We start from the raw sequence: 8,794 nt of genomic DNA, 5'->3' as shown, positions 1-8,794 counted from the left end.
GCATGCTCCTGCCTCCCGTGGCCGGTTGTGCTGCCGCAGAGGCCTCACCGCCCCTACTATTCCCACCGCTGGCCAGGCCCTACGGCGACGGCAGCCTCACACCGCAGCCGAACCAGTGAACGCTCGTACTCCTCTCCGCGCGGGCTTCCACTGCCGCGTCTCCCCGGCTCCCCGTCGTCCCCTTCCTAGGCCTCGCCGTCGTCCACCGCCCTGGTGCTCTCGGCGCGGCGTGGTCAACGTGGTCAAGGAACGACTTCCATCGGACGTGGACTGTACGTGGAGAGGCTGACAGCTGGGTCCACGGCCGCAGCAAGGAAGTGCCTCCTTATTACGCGGAAAATAATGATTCCTCCACCTGACAGCTGGGACCCACCGGACGGGCCACTGTATTTCGCGAAAACAACGTTTCGCCCTGACTGCTGGGACCCACCAGCTACATCTTCGCACGCAAGGAAGTGCTTCCGGGCAAAAAAAACGATTCGCCCCCCTGACTGCTAGGACCCACCAGCTACATCTTCGCAGGCAAGGAAGTGCCTGACAGTCGGGACCCACCTGGTCGAAGCGTACGTAGCGTTGTCATTCTGGTCGCGAACGTGTACGTACATATATACTGGTGGATGTAGAGGCGCGCACGTGTCGTAGTAGAGGCGCGTACGTGTCGTACTAGAGGTGCGCACGTAGCATGTACACGTACGTACAGCAGCCAGGGTGCAGGAAAGAAAATACGGCCACGTATGTGTACATACGGGCGGGGTCTCGAACACCTACTCGCGCATACGTACGGCCAGGGCTCGTGTACATGGCTGGGTCGGAAGGTGAAACAGCGTCGTCGTCGTGTTCATGGGGAGGCAATGGAATGCGTCGTGTTCATGGGGAGGCAACGGAATGCGTCGTGTTCATCGGGAGGCAACGGAACGCGTGGGAGCCAACCGGCTCGGTCGGAACGGAATGCGTGGTCGTGTTCATCGGGAGGGCTTGGACGGAACAGGCGATGGAAACGAGGCCTGGCGTACCGCACAACGGAGGAAACGGACCTCCTACGTTCGGAACGGGGTCCTGTTGATCGGGAGGGGTGTGGCATACCGCAAAACAGAGGAAACGGACCTCCTACGGTCGAAACGGGGGTCCTGTTGATCGGGAGGGGTGTGGCGTACCGCAAAACGGACGAAACGGACCTCCTACGGTCGAAACGGGGGTCCTGTTGATCGGGAGGGGTGTGGCATACCGCAAAACGGACGAAACGGACCTCCTACGGTCGAAACGGGGTCCTGTTCATCGGGAGGGGTGTGGCGTACCGCAAAACGGGACACCACGGGATACTGTTCATCTCCACCGTCGACCTCCTCCAGCCTCCACGGGCTCCTGTTCATCCAGCCTCCACCGCGCGCTACTCCACCGGCTACTGTTCAACCACCCCTCCACGGGCACCCTTCCACCGTCTACTGTTCATCCAGCCCTCCACACCACGGGGTCCTGTTCAGCCACCCCTCCACGGGCATCCCTCCCCCGTCTACTGTTCATCCAGCCCTCCACCACACCACCGGGTCCTATTCATCCAGAGGCAACGCCACCGCTCACTGTTCATCCAAACCCCCTAGCAACGCTCACTGTTCATCCCAGAGGCAGCATCGATCGGCTTCAGTTAGCAGCAGTAGCGAAGGAATCGCTCGATCGGGTTCAGTTAATAGCCATCGATCGATCGCTCGGGTTCAGTAACGCGTAGCCTACAGTGCAATCGCTCGGGTTCAGTTAGAGCCCAAAGCCTCGCTCGGGTTCAGTTAGAGCCAACGCCTCGCACACGCGTGCGTACGTGTACGAGAGAAACGCGCATTGCTCGGCCCCCGACCTCCCACCGTAACCGGGAACTCCCCAAAATTTTCCTCGCCTTCGCTTCTACCACGGTTTTTTCGTCATGGATGGCCCAAAGAATGTCATGCAGCTGCGTCTCCGGCCCGCCCAGGACGAAAAGCCCATTTTCTGTCATGATTTTTTGTCATAGAAGTAGGAGCCCACCACATCTATGATGATACCGGGTTTTGTCACAATTATCGTCATAGAAGTGTCATATGTATGACAGAAAAAAAAATTCGTTCGGCCCAAAATGTCATGGATGTGTCTTTTTTTGTAGTGTTATCTTTGCAAGTCTCTTCGAATTATCAGTTTGGTTTGGCCTACTAGATTGATCTTTCTTGCAATAGGAGAAGTGCTTGGCTTTGGGTTCAATCTTGCGGTGTCCTTTCCCAGTGACAGTAGGGGCAGCAAGGCACGTATAGTATTGTTGCCATCGAGGATAACAAGATGGGGTTTATATCATATTGCATGAGTTTATCCCTCTACATCATGTCATCTTGCTTAAAGCGTTACTCTGTTCTAATGAACTTAATACTCTAGATGCATGCTGGATAGCAGTCGATGTGTGGAGTAATAGTAGTAGATGCAGGCAGGAGTCGGTCTACTTGTCTCGGACGTGATGCCTATATACATGATCATACCTAGATATTCTCATAACTATGCTCAATTCTGTCAATTGCTCAACAGTAATTTGTTCACCCACCGTAATACTTATGCTCATGAGAGAAGCCACTAGTGAAACCTATGGCCCCCGGGTCTATTTTCCATCATATTAATCTTCCAACAACAAGCTATTTCCATTGCCTTTTATTTTGCTTTTATTTTACTTTCCATCTTTATCACAAAAATACCAAAAATATTATCCTATCATATCTATCAGATCTCACTCTCGTAAGTGACCGTGTAGGGATTGACAACCCCTTATCACATTGGTTGCGAGGATTTATTTGTTTGTGTAGGTGCGAGGGACTCGTGCGTAGCCTCCTACTGGATTGATACCTTGGTTCTCAAAAACTGAGGGAAATACTTACGCTGCTTTACTGCATCACCCTTTCCTCTTCAAGGGAAAACCAACGCAGTGCTCAAGAGGTAGTAAGAAGGATTTCTAGCGCTGTTGCCGGGGAGTCTACGCAAAAGTCAACATACCAAGTACCCATCACAAACCCTTATCTCCCGCATTACATTATTTGCTATTTTCCTCTCGTTTTCCTCTCCCCCACTTCACCCTTGTCGTTTTTATTCGCCTTCTCTTTTCTGTCTGCCTTCCTCTCTATTTTTGCCCCTTGCACTTTCTGCCGTTATGTCTGAAATTGGGGAAATTATTGTCGATATGGACAATAATAATATCATGGAAAATTCTAATGCTCCTGCTGAAGAACCCCCTATCTTACATACGAAATTTTTCCGAATTGGTAGTGGTAATATTATTGGAAAAGGAGTTATCCAAGATTTCTTTACTTGTGCCGGTGCTTTGCCTTCTATGGGTAGTTCTATTCTTCATAGAACTAATAGTCTTGCGGACGCTATCGCCCTGCTTGTAGTTGAACTTGAAAGACAATTTATGCACATGCATCCTTGCATACAAAGGATTTTCCTAGAATTTTCTAATATTGAGCATTCTTCTGTTAAGCGTGCCGCTACTATCTTTTTGGCTCATGAGTTCAGATTTATAATAAAAGAGGCCAAAGAAATCTTTGCGCATTATAGGGTGGACGCTGGCCGTCCTCCCATAGAAACTGTTTTATTTGATCAAGAGGAAATAATGCGTTCTCACTCTAGACTATGTTGCTTTTAATGAAAACCTTAGAAAAAAGGTTCCTACCAATATTCTAGTTGACAGAATTTCTGAACTTAATAATGATTTTGCTATTCAAAATAATGAGCTAGGATATTCTCTCGAATATAGGCTCACAAAGTTCTGTCAAAAGAATGCTTATAATGATGAATTGGTTGTGCAGTACGAAGGGCCAAAGGAGGAACCTATACCTCCTAAAGTTGATCTTGGGGATTTTTGTCCCATTAAATTTAGCCCTTTTGATTACTTTTTCTTACCTCAAAGAAAACTTGCTGCTGAACGTAGAGAATATGAAATGAGTTTTAACGATCTATCCTATTATTATGGCAATACCTAGATCTATTCTTACTTTTATGCCTAGCTAGGGGCGTTAAACGATAGCGCTTGTTGGGAGGCCACCCAATTTCATTTTTAGTTTTTTTAGTTTTTGCTTCTGTTTAGGAATAAATATTTGCTCTAGCCTCTGGTTAGATGTCTTTTTATGTTTTAATTAGTGTTTGTGCCAAGTTAAACCTATAGGATCTTCTTGGATGATAGTTATTTGATCTTGCTGAAAATTCCAGAAACTTTCTGTTCACGAAAATAATTGTTAAAAATCACCAGAACGTGATAAAATATTGATTCCAATTGCTGCTGATCAATAAACAAATTATCTAGGTCTTCCTATTTTAGATGAATTTTTGGAGTTCCAGAAGTTTGCGTTAGTTACGGATTACTACAGACTGTTCTGTTTTTGACAGATTCTGTTTTTCGTGTGTTGTTTGCTTATTTTGGTGAATCTATGGCTAGTAAAATAGTTTATAAACCATAGAGAAGTTGGAATACAGTAGGTTTGACACCAATATAAATAAAGAATGAGTTCATTACAGTACCTTGAAGTGGTGTTTTGTTTTCTTTCGCTAACGGAGCTCACGAGATTTTCTGTTGAGTTTTGTGTTGTGAAGTTTTCAAGTTTTGGGTAAAAGATTTGATGGATTATGGAACAAGGAGTGGCAAGAGCCTAAGCTTGGGGATTCCCATGGCACACCAAGATAACCTAAGGACACCTAAAAGCCAAAGCTTGGGGATTCCCCGGAAGGCATCCCCTCTTTCGTCTACTTCCATCGGTAACTTTACTTGGAGCTATATTTTTATTCACCACATGATATGTGTTTTGCTTGGAGCGTCTTGTATGATTTGAGTCTTTGTTTTTTAGATTACCACAATCATCCTTGCTGTACACACCTTTTGAGAGAGACACACATGATTCATAAATTATTAGAATACTCTATGTGCTTCACTTATATCTTTTGAGTTATATAGTTTTTGCTCTAGCACTTCACTTATATCTTTTAGAGCACGGTGGTGGACTTGTTTTATAGAAACTATTATTGTCTCATGCATCACTTAGATTATTTTGAGAGTCTTAAATAGCATGGTAATTTGCTTAAATAATCCTAATATGCTAGGTATTCAAGATTAGTAAAAACTTTCTTATGAGTGTGTTGAATACTAAGAGAAGTTTGATGCTTGATGATTGTTTTGAGACATGGAGGTAGTGATATTAAAGTTGTGCTAGTTGAGTAATTGTGAATTTGAGAAATACTTGTGTTGAAGTTTGCAAGTCCCGTAGCATGCACGTATGGTAAACGTTATGTAACAAATTTGAAGCATGATGTGCTCTTTGAGTGTCCTCCTTATGAGTGGCGGTCGGGGATGAGCGATGGTCTTTTCCTACCAATCTATCCCCCTAGGAGCATGCGCGTAGTGCTTGGTTTTTGATGACTTGTAGATTTTTGCAATAAGTATGTGAGTTCTTTATGACTAATGTTGAGTCCATGGATTATACGCACTCTCACCTTTCCATCATTGCTAGCCTCTTCGGTACCGTGCATTGCCCTTTCTCACATTGAGAGTTGGTGCAAACTTCGCTGGTGCATCCAAACCCCGTGATATGATACGCTCTTTCACACATAAACCTCATGATATCTTCCTCAAAACAGCCACCATACCTACCCATTATGGCATTTCCATAGCCATTCCGAGATATATTTCCATGCAACTTTCCACCGTTCCGTTTATCATGACACGTTTATCATTGTCATATTGCTTTGCATGATCATGTAGTTGACATCGTATTTGTGGCAAAGCCACCGTTCATAATTCTTTCATACATGTCACTCTTGGTTCATTGCATATCCCGGTACACCGCCGGAGGCATTCATATAGAGTCATACTTTGTTCTAGTATCGAGTTGTAATAATTGAGTTGTAAATAAATACAAGTGTGATGATCATCATTTTCTAGAGCATTGTCCCAAGTGAGGAAAAAAAAGAAAGGCCATAAAAAAAGAGAAGGCCCAAAAAAATGAGAGAAAAAGAGAGAAGGGACAATGTTACTATCCTTTTTACCACACTTGTGCTTCAAAGTAGCACCATAATCTTCATGTTAGAGAGTCCCTTGTTTGGTCACTTTCATATACTAGTGGGAATTCTTCATTATAGAACTTGGCTTGTATATTCCAACAATGGGCTTCCTCAAATGCCCTAGGTCTTCGTGAGCAAGCAAGTTGGATGCACACCCACTTAGTTTTTTTTGTTGAGCTTGCATATATTGATAGCTCTAGTGCATCCGTTGCATGGCAATCCCTACCCCTTGCATTAACATCAATCGATGGGCATCTCCATAGCTCATTGATTAGCCTCGTTGATGTGAGACTCTCTCCTTTTTTGTCTTCTCCACATAAACCCCATCATTATATTCTATTCCACCCATAGTGCTATGTCCATGGCTCACGCTCATGTATTGCGTGAAGGTTGAAAAAGTTTGAGATTACTAAAGTATGAAACAATTGCTTGGCTTGTCATCGGGGTTGTGCATGATGAGAGCATTATTGTGTGACGGAAATGGAGCATGACTAAACTATATTATTTTGTAGGGATGAACTTTCTTTGGCCATGTTATTTTGAGAGGACATAATTGCTTAGTTAGTATGCTTGAAGTATTATTATTTTTATGTCAATATTGAACTTTTATCTTGAATCTTTCGGATCTGAATATTCATACCACAATTAAGAAGAATTACATTGAAATTATGCCAAGTAGCATTCCACATCAAAAATTCTGTTTTTATCATTTACCTACTCGAGGACGAGCAGGAATTAAGCTTGGGGATGCTTGATACGTCTCCAACGTATCTATAATTTTTGATTGTTCCATGCCATATTACATTCTGTTTTGGACATTATTGGGCTTTATTATACACTTTTATATTATTTTTGGGACTAACCTATTAACCGGAGGCCCAGCCCAGAATTGCTATATTTTGCCTATTTCAGAGTTTCGCAGAAAAAGAATATCAAACGGAGTCCAAACGGAATGAAACCTTCGGGAACATGATTTTCGGAACGAACGTGATCCAGAGGACTTGGACCCTACGTCAAGAAAACTACCAGGAGGGCACGAGGTAGGGGGCGCGCCTACCCCCCCCCCCCCCTAGGCGCGCCCTTCACCCTCGTGGGCCCCACGTTGCTCCACCGACGTACTTCTTCCTCCTATATATACCTACGTACCCCCAAACTACCAGATACGGAGCCAAAAACCTAATTCCACCGCCGCAACCTTCTATACCCAAGATATCCCATCTTGGGGCCTTTTCCGGAGCTCCGCCGGAGGGGGCATCGATCACAGAGGGCTTCTACATCAACACCATAGCCTCTCCGATGAAGTGTGAGTAGTTTACCTCAGACCTTTGGGTCCATAGTTATTAGCTAGATGGTTTCTTCTTTCTTTTTGGATCTCAATACAATGTTCTCCCCCTCTCTTGTGGAGATCTATTTGATATAATCTTCTTTTGCGGTGTGTTTGTTGAGACCGATGAATTGTGGGTTTATGATCAAGTTTATCTATGAACAATATTTGAATCTTCTCTGAATTCTCTTATGTATCATTGGTTATCTTTGCAAGTCTCTTCGAATTATCAGTTTGGTTTGGCCTAGTAGATTGATCTTTCTTGCAATGGGAGAAGTGCTTAGCTTTGGGTTCAATCTTGTGGTGTCCTTTCCCAGTGACAGTAGGGGCAGCAAGGCACGTATAGTATTGTTGCCATCGAGGATAACAAGATGGGGCTTATATCATATTGCATGAGTTTATCCCTCTACAACATGTCATCTTGCTTAAAGCGTTACTCTGTTCTTATGAACTTAATACACTAGATGCATGCTGGATAGTGGTCGATGTGTGGAGTAATAGTAGTAGATGCAGGCAGGAGTCGGTCTACTTGTCTTGGACGTGATGCCTATATACATGATCATACCTAGATATTCTCATAACTATGCTCAATTCTGTCAATTGCTCAACAGTAATTTGTTCACCCACCGTAATACTTATGCTCATGAGAGAAGCCACTAGTGAAACCTGTGGCCCCCGGGTCTATTTTCCATCATATTAATCTTCCAACAACAAGCTATTTCCATTGCCTTTTATTTTGCTTTTATTTTACTTTGCATCTTTATCACAAAAATACCAAAAATATTATCATATCTATCAGATCTCACTCTCGTAAGTGACCGTGTAGGGATTGACAACCCCTTATCGCGTTGGTTGTGAGGATTTATTTGTTTGTGTATGTGCGAGGGACTCGTGCGTGGCCTCCTACTGGATTGATACCTTGGTTCTCAAAAACTGAGGGAAATACTTACGCTGCTTTACTACATCACCCTTTCCTCTTCAAGGGAAAACCAACGCAGTGCTCAAGAGGTAGCATATAACACAGTAGAGCAATGAACAGATATATCACTACATGCATATATGCTGGTGGAGGCTCTATGGTTATACTATTTTTGCGAAAAGCCAATTTTTTCCTACAACAAAGGAATAAATTTTTATTTAACTACCATGGTGGTTGAAATATTGAGAATGGTACCCCCATCTCAATCCCAATTAAAATTAATCATTAACAACCCAACAAATTAATTTTGAGTGATCAGATCAAATCAATAATTCAAGTACTAGATACTCAAGTTGTCCATAACCGGGGACACGGCTAACCATGATTAGTTTATACACTCTGCAGAGGTTTGCGCACTTTTCCCCACAAGACTCGATCTCCTCCGTTGGAATTTCTCGCACTACATGGTGTTTGAGAGACGGATGACCGAGACACTGTCT

This window comes from Aegilops tauschii, chromosome 1, assembly GCF_002575655.3.
Source record: "Aegilops tauschii subsp. strangulata cultivar AL8/78 chromosome 1, Aet v6.0, whole genome shotgun sequence".
Taxonomy (NCBI): domain Eukaryota; kingdom Viridiplantae; phylum Streptophyta; class Magnoliopsida; order Poales; family Poaceae; genus Aegilops; species Aegilops tauschii.
The sequence above is the reverse complement of the archived record's forward strand: the minus strand, read 5'-3'. Positions refer to the sequence as shown.